Source organism: Falco rusticolus, chromosome 4 (assembly GCF_015220075.1).
Source record: "Falco rusticolus isolate bFalRus1 chromosome 4, bFalRus1.pri, whole genome shotgun sequence".
In the NCBI taxonomy this organism is placed as follows: Eukaryota; Metazoa; Chordata; class Aves; order Falconiformes; family Falconidae; genus Falco; species Falco rusticolus.
Genome location: NC_051190.1, coordinates 73,866,996 through 73,892,882, shown reverse-complemented (window position 1 = coordinate 73,892,882; position 25,887 = coordinate 73,866,996). Strand labels below are relative to the sequence as shown.

The 25,887-nt window shown below is 38.3% G+C and overlaps 1 pseudogene; it reads left to right on the top strand.

Annotated features, from left to right (window-relative positions):
- The first annotated feature begins 1,071 nt into the window (after positions 1–1,071).
- LOC119146329 lies at positions 1,072–24,539 on the top strand (annotated as a pseudogene).
- Positions 24,540–25,887: the final 1,348 nt, after the last annotated feature.

Genomic DNA, 25,887 nt, shown 5'->3' with positions numbered 1-25,887 from the left:
TTGTCTTTAAATACTCAAAGTATATTGCAAATGTGAAGCTTCAGAATACCCACATATCAGCAAGAAATACCACACGTGGTTCAGGGGGGAAAATTTAGAGTGGTTTTGCCTACTGACTTTAGTTTCAGAGATGACAAATAACTGACAAATTGCTTAATTACTTGAAATCCAGCCTATGGATTGACATTACATATCTCAGGCATCTGAATATAATTTTTTTATTCATTTACTGTTAGATAGAGTAAATCATTAAATCTGTCATCTTAAGAAGTCCATGTTAGGGGATTCACATATTAAACAGATACTTTAACACTGTGATACAAATTGATACAAATTTTTCCTCAAATTATATGTTTTCTCTCTTTATAGAAGTAGGTAAGTTATACTATTTGGTCTCAGCAAATTCCTTACCTTTAACTTATTATCTTAATTACATTTGACCTAGAAAATCCATTTTCTATTCCACAGTTGTTCTTCAGCTATAGGTATCTGAAAACTGATTTGGACTTTTGTTTCTAAGTTTCATCAAGAAGGATCGAATGATCTGGTAGCCATTTCTTCCCAATATGTTCCAGATTGTCAGGTTTATTATGATTCTTTAAATTATAATAAAATATATATCTAGCATGTCCACACCAGAGAACAGCTGACTTAAAATAATTCTCAACAGCACACCAATGAACTTCTCGTTGTGGGTAACAATGTATGTCCATACACATTACTCTTCTCAATTGTATGCAGTCACAGAACAAGAAGCAATAGGTCAAATTTGATCTGAACATAAGAAACGGTTTATTCCAGTGGTCAAACACTGGAACAGGTTGCCTAGAGAGGTTGTGGAGTCTACATTTAGATATTCAAAACTAGACTGCTGTATTAAGAAGGAAACAGTTATAAAAGTAATGCTTGAAAATCAGTTTCTAAACTTCTGTCCAAAAAGTACGTAAAAGCATCCTGCACCTCAAAAATTACTGGAATATGACAAAAGGAATGTTGTAGAAACACATTATGACCTCTGCTTTCATCCCCAGTTTGGGCTGACAGCCTAAGCCAAGGAGACAGCCTTGGGTTATGTCTCCCCAAAGAGAGAGAGGGGAGTTTCGTCACTTTTACCAAAAAGCCATCACTTCTAACAGAACATTATTTTGGCAACATGACAGCAAGCCATGCCTTTACTCAGTGAACACCTGGGATGAGGAAACGTTTGTGTCAGGAATTACAGATAGTGGTTTACAGGATGGCCGTAGGAAGCTGAAAAGTGAATGCTCAGGTACTGCCATGGTAGTTTCTTTCTCATCTTCTGCCTCTCCTAACAAGAGCACCCCTGCAGCAGCTCTCCCCTTCCCCTCTGCCACCTTGTCCTGCAACTGCATTGCTGTAAGGCCCTCACAGGCCATCCTGAGAACTCATAATGAAAAGGAAACACTGAGTTCCTCAAAGTTCCTAAGAGCTTTCATGTCATTAAACCTCATTCTGACTGTTCAAACTTCCTTTGGTTTAATTTTTTTTTAAAGTTTTCCATCTCTTTTCCATCAACACTTTCAAACCCTGAAAAGACAAGACTGATTTTCCAGATATAAACACAGCCATCCATAAAACTTGGAGGTGAGCTAATTCATGAGATAAAATATAATGTAGTTTAAATCCTATTATAAAACTCACATGCATTATCTGTAACATATTATAAGAGTAGGGCTAAAAAGTCTTTATGAGCATTTGTCATTAAGGAAAATGTATCATTTTCTTCTAATAAAGTCTGTGTTCTGGGCACAAAACATCCAAAAGGGACCATCCCATTCAGTTTGGCCATGGATGACCAAACAGTGATAACAAGAGCACCTTCCCTTGAACAGCTTATGGTGCATTGGTGGTGTGATGGTCTGCTGCAGGAAATCGTGTTTTTCTTAGTTGTGAACCTTATGAGGAATGACTAAAATATTAACACAGAGACTCCCTTGGAGAGGAGTTAAGAGGACACTTCTCAAATGCTTCCAAGAGTGACAATGATAAATCAGGCTCTTCAAAACTGCTGAGCACTCTGTTTCTGCCTTCGCAGACCTAGCGGGTTCCAAGGGGGCTGCAAAAGGCTGGTGTGCACCAGATTTTGAAAGTTTTTCCTCTTTGGAGTTTTATTTAAATTGAGCAAAGTCCAACCTCACTGCTCAGTCCTAACCAACCTAGTCCTACTGACTGCTTAATAACCTTCCAGAAAAGGTGAAAAAAACCCTATAAGATCACCCCCTAGTAAATCAGCATATTTATTTTGTCTGAGGCAGATTATCAATGTTCATTAGTGAGTATTAAAACCCAAGCAAAAATACCCAGTGAAATTTCATTCTACTTTAAAATACATTTTACTGTTTATTTTATATTAATTAAACTGCAGAAATTTGCATGCTTTGAAATTACATATTACCAAGGGTTATGCAGAGGACACCTCTGGGAGTCCTGCTTAAAAGCTGAAGACAATCTGGTTTCAAACAGCACATCAGGATATAGATTTTCAGATTATCAGCTTTGCATTCTCTCAGTTAAATATTACTGGTATTCCCCCCCACCCCCCACCCCACCCCCCCCGCCAAGTACTTCGTTTCTCAAACAGATTAAAATGCATTTTGAAGATGAAACAGAGTGTTACAGAAATGGAAAGGATTATAATATTGCTGTATCATAGCAGAATTATGGATCTGAAGGCAAATATAAGTATAGCAGTTGATTTCAAAATATTCCCACAAAAGGCTGGACTACATGATCTTTGGAGGTTTTCAGTCTCATTGATACCTGTATTAAGATTTAACAGAGTAATTCAATTTCATGCTTAACTAGTAGCAGACTTAGGATTTATTCAGGTTTAAATAAAGCCCGCATTGAACAGAATCTGAGGTAGCTTTAGGAAAAAGTTGAGACACACCAAATTTAAAACTGATAAAAGAAATATTTTTATATAAAGCCTAACAAATCTGCAGAGCTCATAACTACAAAATATAAATTAGTATAAATTAGAACTTACTATGCATTTTTAACATTTTCTGACTGGGTAAAATTGAAATAGGCACTGAGATGCAACAGTTGGTCCATCTCACGGCCAAGCTGTTTCATGTTAGTCTGACGTTTTTTTCACAGTCTTCTAAGGTGTTAAGCGCTAGTTATTTTCAGAGACAGGCTGCGGGGGCATGTGTTGTCATCGTCTGAGCAATTTTCAGGTTTATGGTTGGAGGAGTTGTAACTTTTTCTCTCGCTGTCTACCTATATCCTATCTCTTCTTTTGTCATCCTTTGACCTTTCCAGATTTTCCTTGTTTCAACTTTAAGCCCTCGCTCCTCTTTTTTCATGCCCCCTTTCTGAAATGGAAAGAAATCCCTAGTCTTTTTGTTGAGCCTCAGAGAAAGGTATTTTTGTAAGCTGGGATGGTCTGCTCCATGAAGGGAGTATGAAATCACAGATGGCAAATTCTACTCTTATTGTACAAACCCTACTGTGTAGGATAAGAATTAGGAATTACTGATACAAAAATTATGTGGCTCAGTTCCGGAACTGAAATCTAAACATAATTATTGAGTATATTTGTCATGCAAAACAGCTGACAAAACCAGAGCTATAACTTTCTTAACAATTGTCATTGAACAAAACAAATCACAATGTTTTTTTATTTTTATTTTCCAACTAGTTGTTACTAATGGTATTATAAAGTAACCATAAATAGTAGGGATTTTGAACGAAATTACATTAATAATTTGTAAAAAAAGTACTTAGAATAGCTTTCCTTATTGATCTTCCTTTTTCTGTATTATGTGTGGAGCTTTATTTTGTTGTAATTGCATGAACAGTACCTAGACATTAATTTATTTATTTTTCCTTAGGACTGCACACAATTTTTAAAGCCAAACTAACATTTCTCAAAGATGACAAAACAAAACAGTTAAATGATGATAGCATGCAAACAATTAAAATTAAATGTATCTATCTTTACTTCATTACATGAAAGTGTATATCCTGAAACCTCTTACTTTCATTTTTATATCATCACTTAACTATTTTTAAAATGCCTGTCTGAATTTTCCTTCATTGTGGGAACTATTTTTAAGAGTAAATATGTAATTCTAAGCTTGCTTTTTAATCTATGTCTTTATGGATTTTGAGACATTATTTTAAAATTTTAATTTTTATTTTTTTTTGCTTCGTGGAAGTTGTATAACTTAACAAAAGATAACAACTGAAAATTGGTTCTGAAAGAACAACAGAAATATTCATTATAGTGAAGAAAGAGAAACGGCAGCTTACCCTGTTTGGAATTGAATTAATTCAGTTTCCAATATTATTTTTTTTCCCTTTCATATATCCATATTATTATTCTGGAAGAGGAGCTGGTATCCTTTTTGCTGCCTACATTCAAGTTTCATTTTGGATGCTGGCTGCTGGCCAGCAAATAATATTTTTTTCATGCTGTAATGAGACAGGGGATTGGATGGTTTGATGTAAATGTTGTAGGTGAACTTAATACCAGACTTGTAGAGTAAGTATTAAATATCTGTTAATTGCCAATTGGGTATAACTTTTTAATTCTTGAAAATTTGCAATACTTCCCTCAGAGCAATGTTATTGTACATTATTAAACTCCTCTGCAAGCCATGCCATTATTTATAGGGATGGAGATCCTGACATGTGTACAGATCATTTAAATGAAGCCTGAGGAACACAGATACCGGAGAATGGTGCTCCTTGCCCTCTGTGGCTGCAGACTTGTAGCTGTGTTGAACTGTAGGTGTTAGAAACATGATGGAGCACTGACAACTGTATTGCATCCAAAGAGTCTATCTTTTCCACACTTTCATATTTGTTTGGATATAATTTGTTTTTTTCGGTACCATCTCCAAGATTAATGAAGGAACAGGGGGGAAAATGGTAAAGTTCTTTCAGGCAGTGGCTACCTTTTTCACTGGAGTTATAGTTGGTTTTACAAAAGGCTGGAAATTACCACTTGTGATCCTGGCCCTTAGTCCTGTTCTGGGATTTTCATCAGCTCTCTGGGAAAAGGTAGGCAAAAAGTGTGAGTTTTCAATAAACTGGCAAGCTATAGCTTCTATAATCCCATCTGGTATCTGTAAGACGTCAAACGTGGTCTGGCTCTTCGTGAATTCAGACACTGCCCACATGCAGGAAGGTGTGAATAGGTGTATGATGACACCAGTGCAGCTGAAGAAGTGTATGCCTCCACCGTGGGCTCAGCTATACTGCTGCAAAGTTTATGTAAGTATAACACACCCTCGAATGAAAGGGTAAATAAGCAATACCTTTGTCTTCTCCACTGGGCTTCATGACAACTACACCACCAAAATAACCAAGTACTGTCAGAAAAATCAATACATACAGAAATGAAGTAAAATGGCACAGCTGTGGTCATCACAGGTAACTGACAGTAAGTCCTGGCATGAACCTGCAGTGAATCAGGTTCCCTGTGATAAGGCCCGTCTGTGGGCCCTGACCCCAAGACAAGGAGGGCATTACCCCTGGGAACAGCACAAGGACATGGGCAGACATGGCTGGGCAGCCGGCACACCGTGAACTCTGCTCCCAGTTGTCCCTTTGCTCAGCTCCCAGTAACTTACTGAAAACGCTGTGTGAGAAGTGGATGCAGACCACTCAGAGAGAACCAGGCTTCACCTATAGAATTGTAACTGCTTTTGGCTAGGACTTGCAAAAGGGCATCAGAGTCAACTAGCAAACGGATACTGAATTTCAGTGATACTGGCCAGCCAACCTTTCAGCTAAGAAGAAAATCCCAATCCTATTTAAAATGTGCAGTCCCTAATACTTCATAGCACATAAATACTCAGCTATAGCTTCATCTGCCGCTTACCGTGTGTCACAGAGCATGAATGTTCCTGTGCTTGTTGGGCAATTGATTCTCCTGACACAAACCAGAACTGCCCGATGGTTACACTGTCTCCCCCAAGACACCAGTAGTGCAAGTATTTCTAAGTGTAAGGGATCTTAGCTCCTCTGACTTTCCACAGTGATGAAAGTATAGAAGAACTGAAAATCCAACCTCATTTTTTGGCAGCAGATAACATGCATTTTTTCTAGTTGATATATTTTATACAATGCAAGCATTGCCATGATGCCCTTCATCAAATTTCTGCCTTGTAAGTTAAATATGGGGTTTTATAAATCTTTATAAAGTAAATTCAGTACAATAAATTAAGAATTCGTAGACAACAGAACAACGCTTGAGATCATTCTGGTTTTGTTTGAATGGGAGAGTTAAAATATTTTGCATCTATACAAATAATTTTTGCATTCACTACGAAGAGCTAACTGCATATGCAACAGCAGGAGCTACTGCAGAGGAAGTTGTGGCAGCAATATGAACCATAGCAGCATTTGGAGAACAGAAAAAAGAAATTGAAAGGTGAAAATAGAGTTTCCATATGTTGGCTATTTTTATAATAGTGGCTAAAGATTTTTTGCATTTTTTCATCTCTACTGATTTTTTTCTTTTATCTTCTTTTTTATTAGTTTCAAAAAACATCACGAGACATGCAGAAACAGTCCCTTTCCCAAAGAGAATCTGATCTTACAGGCCTTATAAACCCAGTGAGAGCTGTAAGTCAAAAAGACAGGCACATAGCAAGAAAAGGCAAGTATAACACTAAGGTCACAAACCACGGTCACGCACATGTATTTATTTGTATTATACTATGGAACATCATTCTTGCCATCTTTTTTTCTCTTTTACCTAAAGATAACTAGCATGACCACAAAAACTGGCAAAATTTTTTTAAACTCAAAGTTCAATAGTAATTGTGTCATCTACAGAAAACACATACCATCCTGTAACCTGCTTCCCTCTTTATGCTCTGGCTGCCACTGCTCCCTGCCTCAGGTGGCTAAAATAAGCCCTTCAGGTATCTACACCTGGCTTCCCAGTTCACCCCAGCATCTTTCTTTAGTTACCCACTGCTGTTAACCACCTCCCTGCCTCTCATCCCCTCTTTTTCCCACTCACCTTTATAGCACTATTTGCCAGCCACTTGCTGCTATGAGTGCACCGAGCGTGACGTAGGTTTTTCCTTGTGACACAGAAATGGGAAGGACCTCCCATGTTACTGGGACCAGGTCCTGCTATTATAGCAAACAAATGTGTCATCTAGCCCTCCTGCTAATAAGTGGAAAAGCTCCATCCTAAAACCAGGTAAGCTTTTTGACTCTGGTGCTGCAGGGAGGATATTCTACCGCTTGAGTGAAGATTGGGTGTCCCTTTCCAACAAGGTATGTGCACAGTTCCTATATATTAATTTGTTCCTGTAGCAGCACTGAACCTTTTATTTAGTAATTCTCTTCCACGGGTTTACTTTCCTGTGCTGTTTATAGAAATAAACATAGACTCTTTTAGGTAGTATTTTGCTAGGCCAACCAAATTAGGTTATTTTTGTTTTCTCATAAGTTATAGGTTTGCCATTTCATTAGTCATCTTTTTTCTTTATTTTTGTCATCTTTTGTTTCACATAATTATGGTTCATCTACTTCTCTTATTACTATCCTCCAACACAGCGTATCTAATTCTGTAAGGTGTTTTGATATTCTTTTGTCCTGGTCCTCTGTAATGTTTCTCTCAGTTTTGTACCATCAGGAAATTTCACTATCTTAAGTATTGTTTGCATGCCCAAGTCACTAATACAAGTAAAAATAATAAATCACAAGACTGACTGAACAATTCAGGTTGCCAGCTCCCTTAGTTACTACATCTCTCTGCTGAACACTGCTATTTTTCTTCAAAGAGTTTCTTACTTTACTGTTCTTTTATTACTTCACAGCTATTAACTAAATTAGTAATTTATCCTATGGCTTTAGGATAAATTGGCATTAGATGGCATTAATGAAGTCCCAGTGGGTTAGTTCTACTGTGGCTAGCGTCTCCGGAAAAAACAGTATTAAAGAAAAGTAATTGGGTTAATCCTTCGCTTTCGTAACTCATGACACATTTCATTTAATGTATTTTCTTATGATTTTGTTTTCATTTTTTTAATTTTATTATTTTCTTCAGAATTAGTTTGCAAGCTTTGTGTGCTGTTTTTGACAAGATAAAAGCTTACAATTTCTCAGGTTACTGTTTCAGTTGTAACCCTTCAGTCCTGCGGCTCTATCCACAATTTGAAAATAATCACTAAAAGTCTTTGTGCTGGACCACTGTTATGTTTGCCAGTTTAGAATAAAGAGTTCGTGATCACTATAAAAGGCAGGTGCCCTCCTTACCATTTTCCATTTCAGGTCAGATGTGGTAATTACCCTAATTCACACTGGTCACTCGACTTTTGGCACCATGCACTTTTGTGGGTTTTTTCTACTGAAAATTGAGGCTGAACTGCAGTTTCAAAGCTATCACTGGTGCAACTATCATCTCGATGCTTTTTAATTTCTAAGATCCACAAAATGGAAAACCATTTTTGCAGACTTTTTTTTTTGTGTATGTTCATCTGTAATTACATGAACTCATTCAACCTGCAGTCATTTTATCCTTGATTTTTATCTGTAACCAGCTTTAACTTAATAGCCTTAAACTAATTAAAAAAAAAAGCCCTTTTATTTGTTCAGTGATTACTTAAACTTCTCAGCTATCACTTCCCAGAGGACATGAACTATGCAACTATTGCTGCCATTTGATTTTTTTTTAGTCTGTATTTATGATGTTAGTGTCTCTTACAGTCACACATTTCCGACGGAATTGCTCTCTCTGTCCATGTCCAAATCTAATCTAGACTATCAGAGACAAACACTATCCCAGTAATCTCTCTCACAGTCATTCCCAAAAGAGATTTGGATATAAATTGATCTCATTTTCTCCATATCACTCTCTCTCCTTTCTTTACAATATACTGCAACACTCATGCAATTACTCCATCCTTGTTACTTTCTTTCTGATCCAATACCAGTATTTCCTTTCTCCTGTTATTGATTCTTCTACTCTGTTGACTTTGCTGTACTTCCATTAATCTTTCTGTACATCAGAGTTGATTTTAGAATTCTTAGTCTGTCACAGATTTTACACTTTCTGAAGGAAGAAAGTTTATCCTCAATCCTAGACGCCTACTACAAGCTACTCAGATGGAGTCTGTATGTTAGGAGGTGGTATCTTTCAGCCAGTTCTTCCTGGTGCTGTGCACTGCTGAAAAGAGCCTGGCTCCATCCTCCTGGCACTTGCCCGTAAGTTATTTGTAGACATCGATGAGATCTCTTTTCAGTCTTCTCTTCTCCAGGCTAAGCAGGCCCAGCTCTCTCAGCCTTTCTTCATAAGGGAAATGCTCCAGTCCCCTCATTGTCTTTGCAGCCCTCCGCTGGACCCTCTCCAGCAGTTCCCTGTCTCGAACTGGGCAGCCCAGCACTGGCCCCAGCACTCCAGGTGCTGCCTCACCAGGGCAGAGCACAGGGGCAGGATCACCTCCCTCGACCTGGTGGCCACGCTCCTCCCAATGCACCCCAGGACCCCACTGGCCTTCTTGGCCCCAGGGGCACCCTGCTGGCTCATGGGCACCTTGCTGTCCACCACGGCTCCCAGGTCCTTCTCCACAGAGCTGCTTTCCAGCAGGCCAACCCCTGGCCTGTATTGGTGCGTGGGGTTGCTCCTCCCTAGATGCAGGACCTTATAATTGCCTTTATTGAACTTCATTAAATTCCTCTCTGCCCAACTCTCCAGCCTGTCCGGGTTGATTTGTCGCATGTGATAACTGCAGGAACACTTCTCCAGCAAGGGCTGCAAAACCTGCCCAGGAAACTGAGCAGGTGCTTGTGTGTGATGGCTACGCCAGGCTTGCTGTTGTCACAGCTACGTTTTAGCAGAGTTTGAAATATCTATGCTGCTTTTCCAACATTAGCTTGTGGTAACATAGACATAAAACCTAAAGAATGCCCTCAGGCAGGCCTGTTCTATTTAGCACCTTTTATCTTACATGTTTATGTGTAAGAAAATATTGTGAGGAGACTTTAATCTTCTCACTTCAGTAGACAACAAAGTATTTGGCCCAAAGTTGACTGAAATCAGGGAAATGTTTCCATTTGCAGCTTCAGGTTTTGGATCAGGCTCTTAGCTTTTATCCTCTTCCCAGGACTAGCTTCCATGTAAATGTCTAACACTGTAATAAGTATATTACCATGTGAAAACTTGTGAAACAAAGACTTACAATTGTGTTGTAAAGTAGCTTAAGGGTTTCAACTAGGTTATCTCAGTTCATACTTGGTCATTTTGACAACATCTGAATCTCACAATTAAAAATATTCTTGATAAAAATGGCAATTTTTAGAGGTTTTAGTATTACTGAAAGAAAAGAATGCTTTCTTTACCCTATGGTTCTGAAATAAGAATAGTCCTGAGAAAAGTTTAATGGGATATCCGCTCTCCTACTTCTTTTAACTAAGAACCTCCTCATGGTGGCTTCCTACTGGGTTACTTGTAATGACATAATATGAGGTTTCATATAAATATGTAAAAATGAAACTCTGAACTCTTTCTCCTTGATACCTGAAAAAGAAATATCCAGGGCAAGGTTCCCTTTCATCTCATTACACAGAGGTTTGCAAATGTCTTTCTGCATCTTAAAGTTTTAGAGAAAGCTACAAAGAAAAGCTCCATAGGCCGACAGAGGTGTAAGAAGGAAAGAAAAGTTCTTTTCCTCTATGGCTGCAGTAATTGCTATGTGGCATCTTCACCACCTCTCTGAGACTAAGCAGTACATTTGCATGGAAAGCAGACCTTCATTTAGGTATAAAATGCCACATTTTGAAGGGATGAGCAGAAGGAAGGATGTCTTCATAGTGCAGCAAAACTGCACATCTTCCACAGTTTCACATATAGTCCTTCCTCTTTCTTATCTAGAGGTCCTTGCAAAAATTTACTGTAGCCTTTAGAGTTTCTTCAAATTTACACTGATGTTTTTATATACTGTTATGTTTTGGGTCACATTTCTTACATGCACAGGTACTGAAGGGCTTGAATCTCAAGGTTAGTTGTGGCCAGACAGTGGCCCTGGTTGGTGGCAGTGGCTGTGGGAAAAGTACAACTGTTCAGCTCATCCAGAGATTTTACAATCCCAAGGAAGGCACGGTAAGGTACCTCAAGTGAGAGGACGGCTCTGTGTCGTTGCAAGTCTAGTTCTGGCCTCGCCGGCCTTGTTCCAATGACATGGTACAGTCTCCCCTAAGAAGGCATGTGCCAGCCTGGGGAGAGAGGTTCCTTGACCAAAACACTGAAGTAAATTTTTGTCTGCTGCTTTTTGTTTAGGTTACCATTGATGGGCAGGATATTAAGACCATAAACGTAAGATATCTGCGGGAGATCATTGGTGTGGTGAATCAGGAGCCCGTGCTATTTGCTACTACCATTGCAGAAAACATTCGCTATGGCCGTGAGGATGTCACCATGGAAGAGATTGAGAAAGCTACCAAGGAAGCCAATGCTTTTGACTTCATCATGAAGCTACCCGACGTAAGCAAACCAGCTGTCCTGCTGAAATAATTTCTCCTAAAGCTTCTTGTGCCAAATAGTTCCTTAGAAGGGATTCTGGTAAACAGAGGATGCTATGCCTGGAGCTGTGAATATGCAGAGCTTCCTTGTAACTTTTTGGAAGAATGCCAGTTTTAAATCTTTAGGTCATGACTTGGTGGGCATTTGAAGAACCGTTAGAATTCCAGGGACACAAATGATTTGGCAGGTATATCCAAGCAGGTGTTTTAGAGGAAGGAGAAGATGCTGCTGGGGCTGCTGATCCTGATGTGCCTTTTCTTTACGCTGCCTTTCTTTGGCGAAAGGACTGTGCCACTGAGTATTATTCCAACATAAATGTGTGTGGTTGTCTTGTAGAAGTTTGAAACCGTGGTTGGAGACAGAGGGGCACAGCTGAGTGGGGGCCAGAAACAAAGAATAGCAATTGCCCGAGCTCTGGTTCGCAATCCTAAAATTCAAAGCTGATGTTCCCTCATCAAGCAGAAGGATACTGAATCAGTTGTGCAGACAGTACTGGACAAGCTCCATATTGATCAGTAGTGAAATGTTTTTGTAAGTGCCCATGGAATTCAGTTAATGATTTTATGGGTAGGCGTGAACTGCAGCAGGCTTTCCCAAACAAGCTTTCATCTTTAGAGCAGTAGAAACCTCAACATGGACTAAGATCTAAATATTTCCAAACAGTTTTGGGGATCTATGTTTGCTATGTTCTTATTAACACCCAGCAAAGTATATCAAAACCAGCTCAGGGTTTTTTTCAAGAAGAGCTGCTACATGTTGACTGCTGTCTAGACATAACTTACAAACCACATAGACAATTGAAAAGAATAGTCAATCCTTTATTTCTTGTTGTCTGCTCTAAGCAAGTGTATGAACCGTTTACAAAACACTTCCACCTATTCCTCGGGCTGAATCAATCATATTTGTTTGGTTTGTCCCTCCTCTGTTTCTCTCTCACTATGCATCTATGCTTATGCTCTGGGTGAATTCCCACCGTTGCATAAACATTTCATCTTACCTATGGACAAGATATTTAGAAAACATTTTTCCACCATATGCTGTTCTGCCTCAGGAGAAGTACCTTACTCTACCCACTGTGCAGGGTTGTATCTGGAAGAGTCAGACAACAGAATCTAGATTCTTATCTTCAAAGATCTTTTAGTCCTGATTTTTACTTGGATGACTAATTGCCACTAATTTCAGCAAGAGTTAGAGTCTTTGTCTACTAGTCATAATTCCTGATAATTTCCTCTATTCTGTAAAACTACACTAGCTGGCACTTGCAAGGATTTTTCTCCTGACCTATGCCCTGTAAAGGGGGCAGAGAACTGCTGATTGAGAGAGATTTTTTGGGATCCCTACTAACTGCTGCAATATAAAATTTATACAGCTAGCTTTAACAAGTTACTTAGCTTCTCACCTCCCCCAGCTATCTTTAAAATATGTCATATGGTAAGATGAATGTCCCTGTTGACATTTCTGGCAGAGCATGCCAGAAAATCTTGCTCTGACTAGACTCCCTTTGATTGCTGATGTTAAGCAAGACAAAGCTCAGCTGTTCTGTGCCAAGCGTTCATCTGTCCTGTTCTTGCCTACCTTTTCCTCACTGTGCTAAGTATCTGCCCCTATAGAAGGTTTACATTGGACCTAGAGCAGACCACTTTTCCCTACAGGCTTTGCCAAACCTCTGCTGAATCTTTTCTTTACTGTTTTTGTGGATGGGGTGTTCTGCTTTTCACAATGAAGGACCTTAACTTGATTTTCTTCTGCATTTTGATGTGACTTGAACTTTATAAGAACATCTCAAACACAGTGAAGTTTCCAGACTACCAAGAAAATGCATACCATTTTTTATGGGATGGTTTGAATGGCTGTCATTTCCAGTTCTTAAAATCATGTGACAATATTAAGGTATCAGGATTAGCTGGAAATTCATTGAGAATATTCCACACATTACCATTTTCTCTTTTATATCCTAATTGTAAAACATTTATTAAGCCATTATTCTAGCAGTTCAAAATGTTAAGTGAAGATTTTTAAACTGAATTATATAAAGCTTGGATTCACTTTTTAGGTCATTAGATATTAATACCAATTTATCCAAGTGCACACTGTCACAATGTGCCTGTAAAAATATCTTTGTCATGTCAAACTACATACTTCTAGGATTTATTTTATTATATGTGAGTAATTAAAAAGATGAAAAACCAACATGGGTAATGGAAGTGTGATTTTAAGTACCATTTTAGAGAAACATTTTTCAGCTAAGTCAAGTAAGTAATTTAGAGCAAGTAAAGTTGCTAAGTGATTAATTTTTAATATTTGTGAAATGCTCTGAAATAGAATTGTCAGTAACATGCTTAATGGTAGCCAGTCTTTTCTCAGTGGAAACTGGGTATATAACCTGGGAGTTATGGAAGGGGGAGTTTCAAAATAGAACTTCTAGATATTTGAGTTTGGAAAGGAATACTCTGACATAAAAAAACCAGAGTATCTTGATTTATATTTTCAAATAAAATATGTTTTGTGGTATTTGATTTAAGTTATGTTTTTCCTTTAGTTTACCTCAGAGGAACTGAAAGATACTGTGAAATTCAAAATTTCTCAGTTGACAATTTTGATCTTTACTATAACACCATTTCTAAGGAAAAAATTTCAGTTAAAATATTTTGTTCAACTATATTATGAAGATGGGAAATATTATATGTACCTGAAAATGATAGTGTGAAACCATTGTTACGCTGTTTCCAGGTATGGAAAGGGCATAATACACTTGTTATCGCTCATAATTTCTCAACAGTTCAAAATGCACATCTTATAGATGCACTTGAAAGTGGTGGCATCACAGAATGAGGGACTCAAAATGAATTAATAGAACAGAATAGAATTTACTACATGCTTGTTAATATGCAGGTAGTTTTTTCATGAAAATTTTTTGTAGCTTTTGTCATATTGTGTGCTATTGATCTAACTGGATTGAATTGCTCCCAAAGGCACCTCCAGTATTGCAACATTTTCTCAATAAAGAAACCCTAGGGGGGGAAAAGGCTTCCCTGAAGAGTGTTAAACTTCATATTAAGAAAAATTAATATTAAGTAAAATGTGCAATTTTAATTCAGAGTTGTGAATTGCAGGAATTCTAAGCAAACATGTTTCTTTAAAAGTACAACATTAAAACTCAAGTATGTGAGAAAGGAAAAATGAAGATTGTGGCAAAAATGAAGTTCTGAGGTTAACTGCTTCTCAGACTATTTTTCCAAATCATAGAATTATTAAATAGCTCAGGTTGGGGCAGACCTCAGTGGCTCATCTAGTCTGACCCCCGTTGAATGCAGGGCAGACTCTGAGGTCGGAGCAGGTTGCTGAGGGCTGTATCCTGTTGTGTTTGGAATACCTCCAAGGATGGAGACTCCACACCCTCCAAGTCAACTGCTCCAGTGCCTCCCACCCCCATTGTGAAAACTTAAAACTCTTATGCAAGTACTTTTGCAAATCACCAGCACCTTAGTGACTCAGGCTCCTGAAGTTTTGTCATTCAGCCATGGTCTATTTTGAATAGAAGCTGTCTCATGAACTTCTCAGGTGGTTTCTCTGAGGCCTTAACTTTGGAGCAGCTGGAAGTCTTGCTCCTGTTCTTCATGGCTCCCTCTTAATGTTGAAAGTTCTTCTTGTTGACATACTGATTATATTTTACTCTAAGGCCATTTTTTACAGTTTTTACATTTTAAATAAAAGGGCTTTCTGGTGAGTCTTTTCAGTTAACTTAGTTAATTTTCCTTTTTGTTTTCAGAACAGTTTAACATGACAAAAAATAAGGAAGAATCCCTCTGTGGCTAAAATTTCCCCCCTCCCCCTGCTCCTTGTGTTAGTGTATTCAGGAGTTTTTCACTGAGTATACAGAGGACTTAATGAAACTTCAGTACCTGACTGGGCTTTGTAAAATTGCTCAGTTCTTATCAGTCTTCCATTTACTTAATAGGAGTTGTTGTTGGTTTTGTTTAGAATTGATCATCATTTGAAAGTACAGGATAATATAGAATCATGGAATGGTTTGGGTTGGAAGGGACCTTAAAGTTCATCTAGGTCCACACCCCCTGCCGTGGTAGGGACGCCTTCCACTAGATCAAGTTGCTCAAAGTCCCATCCAACCTGGCCTTGAACGCTTCCAGGGTTGAAGCATCTACAATTTCTCTGGGCAACCTGTGCCAGTGTCTCAACACCCTCACAGTAAAGAATTTCTTCCTAAAATCTAATTTAAGTCCACTGTCTTTCACTTTAAAGCCGTTCCCGCTCATCCTATCACTACATGCCCTTGTAAAATGTCCTTCTCCAGCTTTCTTCAGGTACTGAAAGGCAGCTGTAAGATCTCCCCAGAGTCTTCCCTCCTCCAGGCTGAACAGCCCCATCTCTCTCAGCCTGTCCTCTTATGGGAGGTGCTCCAGCCTTTGGATCATCTTTGTGGCCCTGCTCTGGACCTGCTCCAACAGGTCCATGTCCTCCAGGTGAGGTCTCCTGAGAGCAGAGTAGAGGGGGAGAATCACACCCCTTGACCTGCTGGTCATGCTTCCTTTGACACAGCCCAGGACATGCTTGGCTTTCTGGGCTGCAAGCACACGTTGCTGGCTCATATTAAGTCTTTCATCCAGCGATACCGTCAAGTCCTTCTCTGCAGGGCTTCTCTCAATCCATTCATTTCCCAGCCCATATCCATGTTGAGTTGCCCTGACTCATGTGCAGGACCATGCATGTGGCCTTGTTGAATTTCATGAAGTTTGCATGGGCCCACCTCTCTAGCCTGTCAAGGTCCCTCTGGAAGGCTGTAAACTATTTTTAGCATCACACTGTTTCATTTCAGACATCAGGAACTGATGATCAGTTACAGGAAGAAGGTAATACACCAGCTGTCCAGAGGAAGCATGGAAGGGATTGATACTGACTGGACAGAAAAGAGAATCCACTTTGTAAACTTATAAAAAGGTTCAGAGTACAGGATGACGAACTTGATATAAGAGCTGTTCAGCTTGTGAGTGTCTCTGTATTCCTACCTGCATGTGTTTTCCATAACTAATGGCATAAGAAAGAAATGTGATCCTGCTTTAGAGGGAGTAACTTTTTAACAAAATATGTGAAGACAGCCTACGTGTCTGCTTAAAAACTCATAAACTGACAAAATCACCCAGGAGTTCTGTTGAAACAGTCTTTCCCCCTGAAGGTAAAATTAATTTTTTGTTGTGATACTTCAAATAGTTTATTTGAGTAATATTATGAAACCATATTACTTACATATGTGAATAGCCTAAATAGCAAGCTAATTCTTTTGATTATAGAACAATAGTAAAATGAGGTAATTAGTCGTATAACTCAAACACATCCTGAATAGAGAATAATTACTAATTTTGTCTAAATGTTTTGCTATCTATTGTCTAAAATGGCTGTGTTAGCAAATAAATTCTTGAAAATTAAGATATAATTATCAAGCTGGATAATGACCTAAACGAGATCATATTCAGCAATGAGTAAGAAGCAATTCTTTTAAATTCAATACCAACCTGCTTAGAAGATATGATGTGACGCAAAGCCATGCAAAAGCAACAAGATGAGCTGGCTGTGAGATAATGCTTCTGAGCAGACTTTTCATTATTGAAAGAATTTCTGTAAACCTGAACTTAGGGTGTTAGAAAATGAAGTTACATTCTCAAGCAAGCAACACTTTCTTTGTACTGGTGTGAATTTTTTCTCAAACAGGGTTTCACATTTGGCAAAGCTGGAGAAATCCTTACAATGAGGCTTCAGTCTTAAAGCAATTCTGAGACAGGTAAAAGCATTATATATTTAGGGGTTTTTTAAGCTTTAGAAATGCTTGTTTGTTTACATGCTGTAAATTGTCTTTGTGTTTATTTCAATAGTCATACTGTGATCATATCCATAAAGACATCACACTGATTTCTTTAGCTCCATTTAGAAACTGAAGTTTCCAAACAGATGTAACATCATCATTTCTTCAACCCATACAGCTGAGTGAGGCTCTCCTAGTCTCCACAGAGGGTCGTTTCCTCTTTGAGAAGTTCCAAGAGCCAACCTGAGCTGCAACAGCTTCCCTTTCACTAACCCCTTTCACTGGAGACCCAGATGCCTCTTCTTTCTGGTTTATATTGGAAGCAATTATAGGTTACCTCCTTGGAAATTAGGTCCCATGAGAATTTTTTGACTAGCCCAGGAGGAAAGTGAGGTCTTTAAGACCATGCTGAATCTCAACTGATCCCTGGAGGAAGGGCTTGAAAGACCCTAAAGATAACAGTGAGGTTTTCATGATCCAAGTATGTCATTATGTTAATTTTTCTGGTGTGAGAACAGCATCCACCTGCCATCATGTTGAGGTATTGGGTACTGCAGCAGTGGGACATGGGAGGGTTTTGTGTATTAGCAACAACACGTGGTGCATTCTCCATATCATGTAACACCAAAGCAGACACCTGGCTATGTGAACCTCCAGCCAGCTTGAAACTGTTTTTTTTAAATCTTTTTTTCTTACTTTATTTAAGAATACAGTACTTTACTGCACTTAAAAATAATCCTTCACCTTCAACGGAACACCAAGAAACCAAAATGTAGCATGTTTGTTGATTTCTAAGGGTTATGCATTTATACACTAATGATGGGGAATATAAAAGTTCTTTCAGTAAGCTTACAAAGTTATTACACAAAAATACCATACTGCTAAGAATTATGTATGTATAAAGTAATAAAAATACATAGATTGTTTCATTATAATGATCTTTTGGGTTTGATATTTGGCAAATATGAAGGAAAGGTATTTTATTTTTACTTCCTGGGTTTAAGTGAGACAGATGTTTTGCATGTAATTCAGACATTTTAATTTTCAAGTAAGTGGTTTATATTCACTTATCTCTCAGACCAATTATCTGAATTGCTAATGAGATACAAAAATATATGATTGATAAGATTATTTTTTTCCCTGAAAATAGTCTTCCAGATGAGGCACAGGTAGCCTTGAGTAATCTCCCAGCACTGCCTAGCATTTTACACATCTTCTCAGACACCAGAGGTTTTGCAGCAACACTCAGACTTTCAAAGTGCTTCACAGCAGACTTATAGATTTCACAATACTTGTGACAGAGAATTAAGATGTATTTTTAGTTTTGTAACAGGAGAAAAAATATTATATATCTGTAAAGACTAATACTATGCATCCAAGTAATTGTCCCTAAATGGCAGGTGCCTTTGTATTGCTATTTGGCAAGCATCTGATTGTCAAAAACATGTTAAATTCACATGCAAAAAAATATTGTCAAGCTACAGTTAATATTAAATAATGTGGTGGTGTGTTTGTTATTGCAAAAAGGTTATACGGATTGTTAACACAACCTAGGTTTGAGGTTTGTGTTCCCATATGTTTATTAAACATTTAGGTCTATTACATTTATGGTTACATGGAAAGAACGCTGTATTGTGTGTCTCATTCCATTGTAATGCAAAGTGATTAAGTTCTCTTGTGTAACCTATTAGCTGATGTGCACACTAAAGTTTTTAAGATTATAATAACTCTGTTTCATGCAGTAGAACAGCTGGTTTGATGATGCTAAAATTAGCACTGGAATATTAATTACAAGACTTGCTAATGGTGCCTCACAAGTGAAGGAAGTAACAAGCACTGGTATTTTTCATATCTGGTTTAGTATGGATTAAGTTACAGACTGATTTGATAGATAGAAATCCTGCACACACAGTGATCTGGAAGCTGTTACTATTTATTAAATAATATCTTATTTATTAAATAATATTTATTTTGGTGTCACAGAAAAAATAATTTATTGAATATGTTAATATCTAAAAAATAAATATATGTATATTTATAAATATATTAAATATTAAAATTAATATTAGGTAAGATAGGTATTTTATATACATATGCATCCTCGCTTTTAGTTCATACTAATGTTCAGTCCTGTTATCACTACTATAAATGAGTCATCCAAGGAGTCCTTTTATTTAAAATTATTTATCCAACCTGCTTAGATGTCTAGACAGCATTGTGTTTCCACACTAAATGTTACAAATATTGACAAAGTGCTTAAGTGTATGCCTCAAAATGAGGGTTGCTCTCATTGCAGCCCAGTTTTCCACATGCTTCAAGTTAAAAGTGGTCAGAGAGAAAAAATAGTCATATCTCAGACTCCAAGTTAGGAAATGGCATGCTTCAGGGGACCTGGCAAGCTTGAAGTCATGGTTCTACATATGAAAAATACAAGATCTATGAAAGGTCATTGTGTTTTCTTGGGCAAAACCTGAAAACAAGGACTGTAAGTCTGAATGAACAGATGGAAAGAGAGCAGGAAGACTAGATAAGATACAGAAGACCTGATGGAACAATTTGTACAATAGAACATTTTTTCAAAAGATAAAGCATCCAATTCTACAGAATATTTAGACCAAATTAAGCACTTTCAGATGTCCTCTGGTGAACAGATCTCAATTGTCTAGGTAACAAATACTTCCAGTCGAGTTTTCAAATAAAGAAGAGAGTAATTTAAAATGGTTTTATTCTTTTCCAGACTGACACTAATTGACCAAAATGTAGCTGATGTTGGGACTCAGAGTGTTTTGTTGTTGATCCATGGATGGCAGCTGACTAGTCTGCTTTTAGCCATGGTGCCAATTATTGCCGTAACAGGAATGATTCAAACGAAGATGCTTGCTGGACATGCAAAGAAAAAGAAGGAACTGGAAATCACAGGAAATGTGGGTTCAGTGACATTTTTATCTGGTTTTATGTTGCACTACAGTGTTGCTTAATAGGGACATTGGTGATGGATCAAGAATATACTCCTCAAAGAGTCAAAGTCTACTTTGTTGCATTGCTCTGACAAAATGCTGATACAGCAAATACGAAGCTGAAAATTGAAAATGTGAGTTATTTATTTATGTTCTCAAATAGTTTGTAACATTCAGAGCATACTAAGCATTTTAAGTGTTCTGGGTCCCTTATGCCTGTCCCAAGCCTGCATTCGGGTTCCCTATACTTTTCCAGCACACCGCTTTTTTTCCTTTCCTTCATTTCTTTCTAGCTTGTTTCCTTTCAGAGACCCTCTCTTTTACCTGTCATTTATCTTTCTCTTTCTCTCCGCTTGCAGTTGTCTGTGGGATTAGTATAAAAAGGCACAGTATAGACACCATCGGTAACACAGATGCCTGAAAACGTTATGGTGACAGTGTAGCTGACCATGCCCTGCAATTTCTTGCTCTGATTTTCATTCCTTCCCCTCTCAGCTGGGAAGGGTAGCAGGAGCCTGGGAATCTGCTTCAGAGGAAAATGTGAGCATGGCAGCAAAGAGGGAGGGTGTTAACCTCATCTCATAACTTTGAGGAGAATTGTTTTGTCACTTCCCAAGATGTGCTGTCTCAGGACAGACTGTATTTTGTTGGGACTGGGTTACTGACACATCCCAAGCAGAACAGCACCTGTGTGATCTTCCTTTCTGTCCCTCTCATTGCTATGGTCAGTTGTGCAGAGGAGTCTGGGCACAGCAGATCTTGTTCTCTCTTTCCATGATCTACGTTAGGAAAGTTTCTCAGAGGTGTTCCTGTGCCTCTGGGCTGATTAGAAAATGGTTTTGGGTGTTTACTCCTAGCCCTTTCAAGCTAAAATAAAAAGGGAATTCTACTTGGTTTTGCCTACCAGCCATTTTGGTATAAATCTATAAATCCAGTGAAAATGCAACAGTTAAGAGAATTCAAAGGAATGAACTCATACTTTATTTATCATGAATCCTACAACAGTTTTCAGCTGAGGCTTACAATGTTTGAATTTAACCAAGTGTCCTGGTTTCAGCTGAGATAGAGGTAATTCTCTTAGTAGCTGGCGTAGTGCTGTGTTTTGGATTTGGTGTGAGAACAATGTTGATGTCATACTGAGGGTTTTAGCTCAGTAATTTTTGCAAAGTAACGTTTATACTAAGCCAGGGACATTTCAGTTTCTCAGGACCTGCCAGCAAGAGGGCTGGAGGGGCATGTGAAATCAGGAGGGGACACAGTCAGGACAGCTGGCCTAAACTAGCCAAAGGGACGTTCCATCCCATAGAATGTCATACCGAGTATATAAGCTGAGGAAAGAAGAAGGAAGGAGAGTGGGATGTCCAGAATGATGGTGTTTCTCTTCCCAAGTAACCATTAACTGGTGGTGAAGCCCGGCTTTCCTGGGGATGGCTGAACCCCTGCCTGCCCGTGGGAAGTGGTGAATGGCTTCCTAGTTTTGCTTTGTTTGCGTGCGCGGCTTTTGCTTTACCTGTTAAACTGTCTTTGTCTCAACCCGTGTATTTTCTCAGTTTCAGTCCTCTGATTCTCTCCACCACCCTGGTGCAGGGGAAGTGAGCAAGCGGCTGTGTGGGGCTTTGGCTGCCAGATGGGGTTAAACAATGACACCAAGTCTCACAAGACCCAACAACATCTGAAATAAATATCCAATGCAAACATTGTATGACCTGGCTAAAATTGTTGTTATTTTCCATGTCTCTCTGCAGATCATATAATGATTGCACTGGCTATTTACCAGCCTTGGCTGATAGGAGTGGTTGGGAAAAGGCAAGAGAGGGTAATGCAATGACCAGGAGCGAAACTTGGAAACCTCTGTGAGCCCACAGGTTGGCTGTTAGGAAAAACAAACAGTCCAAAACAACCTTGCAAATTCATTAAAGGTTGTGAGGAAACTGTAAAGCTTCTCAGCCTCAAAGTGTATTTAAAGTAGCTGTGCAGAGAAAAAAAATTATCTGTCTATAAAACTACTCTTATCAGTAATACAGACATAAAGGAAACATGATGTTTGTCTTTGTAGGGGAGCCAGATAACATTTACTTGCAGTTATGTTAGGTGTTCCACGTTATTTAATTATTTCAATATCTTACCCCTCATGTTACTTAGTCTGTTGTGGTTTTTATTTGTAGATTTTCTAAGCATTTATTCTTCTTATTGTATAGAAGTAATGATGTGGAAAGAAGGGTCTGCTAAATGCATGGGTATAGTTTAGGTTTTGGAGGTTAGCTCTTTTTGTTTAGAGCTGCTGGGCTTTGCCTTTTTCTTACTGAGTTGGAGGCTGAGATTCATGTTTGCTTCCAAGCTATTTTCTACATTTACAGCAAAGGCTGATAATTCCCAAGCTTAAAGGTGTTCGGTTACACATTAAAATAAGAAGTTAAAAGATACTAATTTTTAAAAGACTATATGTGTTGAAAATAAGAAACCTGTTCTTCTTTACATGATAAGGTAATCAAGATAAAATTCAAAATACTGTCATAAAGTTTTGCCGAACAGGTAACCTTATTGAGTGCATTATGCACTGAAATATTTCAAAGTTATCTCATAGTCAAGTTGTTTACAGCTGATTATCATTATCTCATGCCAAATTCCTTGGAGACTACTTGTAAGAACAGTTGCATGATTGTTATGTGATGATTTGAATGTCTGGTTTTGGCAGACTATATTAATCAAACCAATTTTTTGCAGATCCCCAGTTTCTGGTAAAATTTAAAACATATGTACTTCCATAGCAATTCAGCAAAATGTTTCACTCTCAACATATCAAGCACACCTGAAGGAAAACAAGCCCTAGGCATCTATTTTTAGCTCTAGGTGAAAATCTGCTCTTCCATTTACAAGAGTGGTTCTTCTTGGAAAATTGCCTGTGGAGAAATGCCGTCTTCACACACCAGAGATAAAAATAAATTACTCTCATTAAAAGGTAGTGCAGAAACAACATAGATAAAAGAGAGTAAACGTATCTCATGCCTTCTTTATGAGCAGCAGAATTCATCATACACATACTTAATGGAGTCAATTAGCTCCTGGCACAATCTGCGAGCATGTGATTTGGAGCAGTACAGACACTGTGAGGGCTTCTGTGAAGGTAGTGGGGTTCCACAGTGTACAAATCACGTGGGTGACAATACGTGAGAAAGAATTGAGCTCAAGTCCCAGGTCCTAGGTGACTTTCTAGACAGTGGATAATTTTAAATTTTCTTCTCCCGTAAAATGAGTACATTGGAACTAAATTATGAGCTTGAATGAGTATAGTGCTCCAAGAATATACTTTAAAAAATCACTTTCCAAGATGCTTTACATTTTGAGTTTTGATTTGATCGATTCTTGGCCAAGGCTAAATCAGCTATTGTTATTAAAAGATTTGCTGATGATATAATTAACTACAAGTAAATCCCCTTAATATTTGGGGAGCATTAAGAAAAATTAAGGTATGAGCTTCTACTGGTTTTCAGTCAGGACTGGGTACCTAGCATGATTAATGTTTTTGGAAAACTTTTACTATTTTTTCTTCTGTGGCAAAACAGGAAGATTTTCAAAGATAGAAAATTAATAGGAATTAGATGCCAAGCTGCCATATGGGCCAGGAAAATCTGTCTCTACATTTTTAGGAATGACCAGTAGTTTTGATTTTCTCCTTTAGGAGCTTTGAAAGACTGCTGATTTCCCAAAAATGCTGAGAATACACACTGGGAAAGATCATTTATTTCTGGGTGAGCTCACAATCACTAGTTGCTTGGACATATGTTTACCCTGCAGTTCCAAATGCTCTTGCAGGTGATGTAGGCTTGTTCCGTTTATCCTGACTGGGCTCCTGCAGTGATGACAGCTGCATGGCATCATCCTGGTGACAGGTTACACAAGCCCACTGGAAGAAAAACTCCTATTGCTGGTTTGTGCTGAAATGTATGCTGTCTCAACTTCACCGCTATAATCCACAGTAATTGTATATATGTAACAGCAGCATATCTACAAATGTTGCAACTATGCTTTCAACAGTGTTGTAGACATACTTCTATTGCAGTTATTCTACTTACTTGATTATATTAAAAAATTTCCACATAATCTTGTTTTTCTGCTGATGAATATCTGTTATCCAATGCAGATTGCTTCAGAAGCCATACAAAATATTCAAACTGTTGTTACTTTGACTCAGGACAGAAAATTTGAGTTTATGTATGGACAAAGTCCACAAGCTTAATTAACACCAATAAACTGAATCATAATTTATCTTTGTCAGTGCATCATAAAATCTTTCATTCCAAACGCAGCTCTGACATAAAAGTTAAAGATGATCTTTCCCTTGAAGCTAATGTTCTTGACAGTTTAGGTAATCTTCTAAATTACCTTTTTTTTTTTTTTTCCCCAAAAAAAAGTCTCCCTGATATTGTTATTGGCTGCCGCAAGTCTGGAAATGGAAGGCTTTATTAATTCTTATAATCACAAGCCCTTTCTTCTGAGGGAATCTATTGTTTAACAAACCAAAGGCAGTGTTTACCTGTATGTTTAGGTAAGATTCCTATAAAGATCAGTTGTATTTTACCAAGGAAGGAACCAGAAAGTGGACCTGCATAGCAGTTTCTGTATTTGTTCACTCTGCTGTTTTATCGAAGTAGTATTGAAGATCATTTGAAACCTCTTGAATTTTCACTTGCTTTGATTCAATGTAAGATAAAACACAAAGGTGTGGGGGTTTTTTTCTGTTGATTTATGCTTCGTAGCAATTGTAAAGTTCTTGATTTGTTTCACGTGTCAGTTAAAATTTTGAATTGCAACTGTATTATAATTTTGAAAATATTTTAATGAATGTATGAGGTGAAAACAATACAAATTATACATGATCAAATTCTTAGAGCAGTTTCTTATTCTGTCCCAATAGTCTCAGTGCTTTTTGCAGACAGAGAGGAAACTGAAGCATAGAGGAATAATGGTATCTTAGGTTAGGATCTTACAAAGAGCTGGAGATTATTTTACTTTTAAAAAGTAAGGACTCCTTTGAATTACAGGTTACTTTTCACATTCTTGATTGCTACAAATGAATATACAACATGATCATGATTATGTGTTTTTTTCTGTAACAGAAATACTGTAAAGGCATACAGGAGGTTCCTGGATTGCTTTGGTAATAACTTCCTTCTCCAAGTGACAGAGGAGCCAGCAAGGGCAGGTACTATGTTGGACCTTGTTCTCACCAACAAGGAGGGGTTGCTGTGGAATGTGAAGCTCAAGGGCAGCCTTGCTGCAGTGACCATGAAATGTTCCAACATTTCAAGATCCTTAGGACAGTGAGGAGGGCACACAGCAAGCTCACTGCCCTGGACTTCATGAGAGCTGACTTTGGCCTCTTCAGGGATCTGCTTGGTAGAGTACCATGGGATAAAGCCCTGGAGGGAAGAGGGGCCCAAGAAAGCTGGTTAATATTCAAGGATCACCTCCTCCACGCTCAGGAGCGAGGCATCCCAACAAAGACAAAGTCAGGCAAAAATGTCAGGAGGCCTGCATGGATGACCAAGGAGCTCCTGGACAAGGCCAGACACAAAAAGGAAGCCTACAGAGGGTGGCAG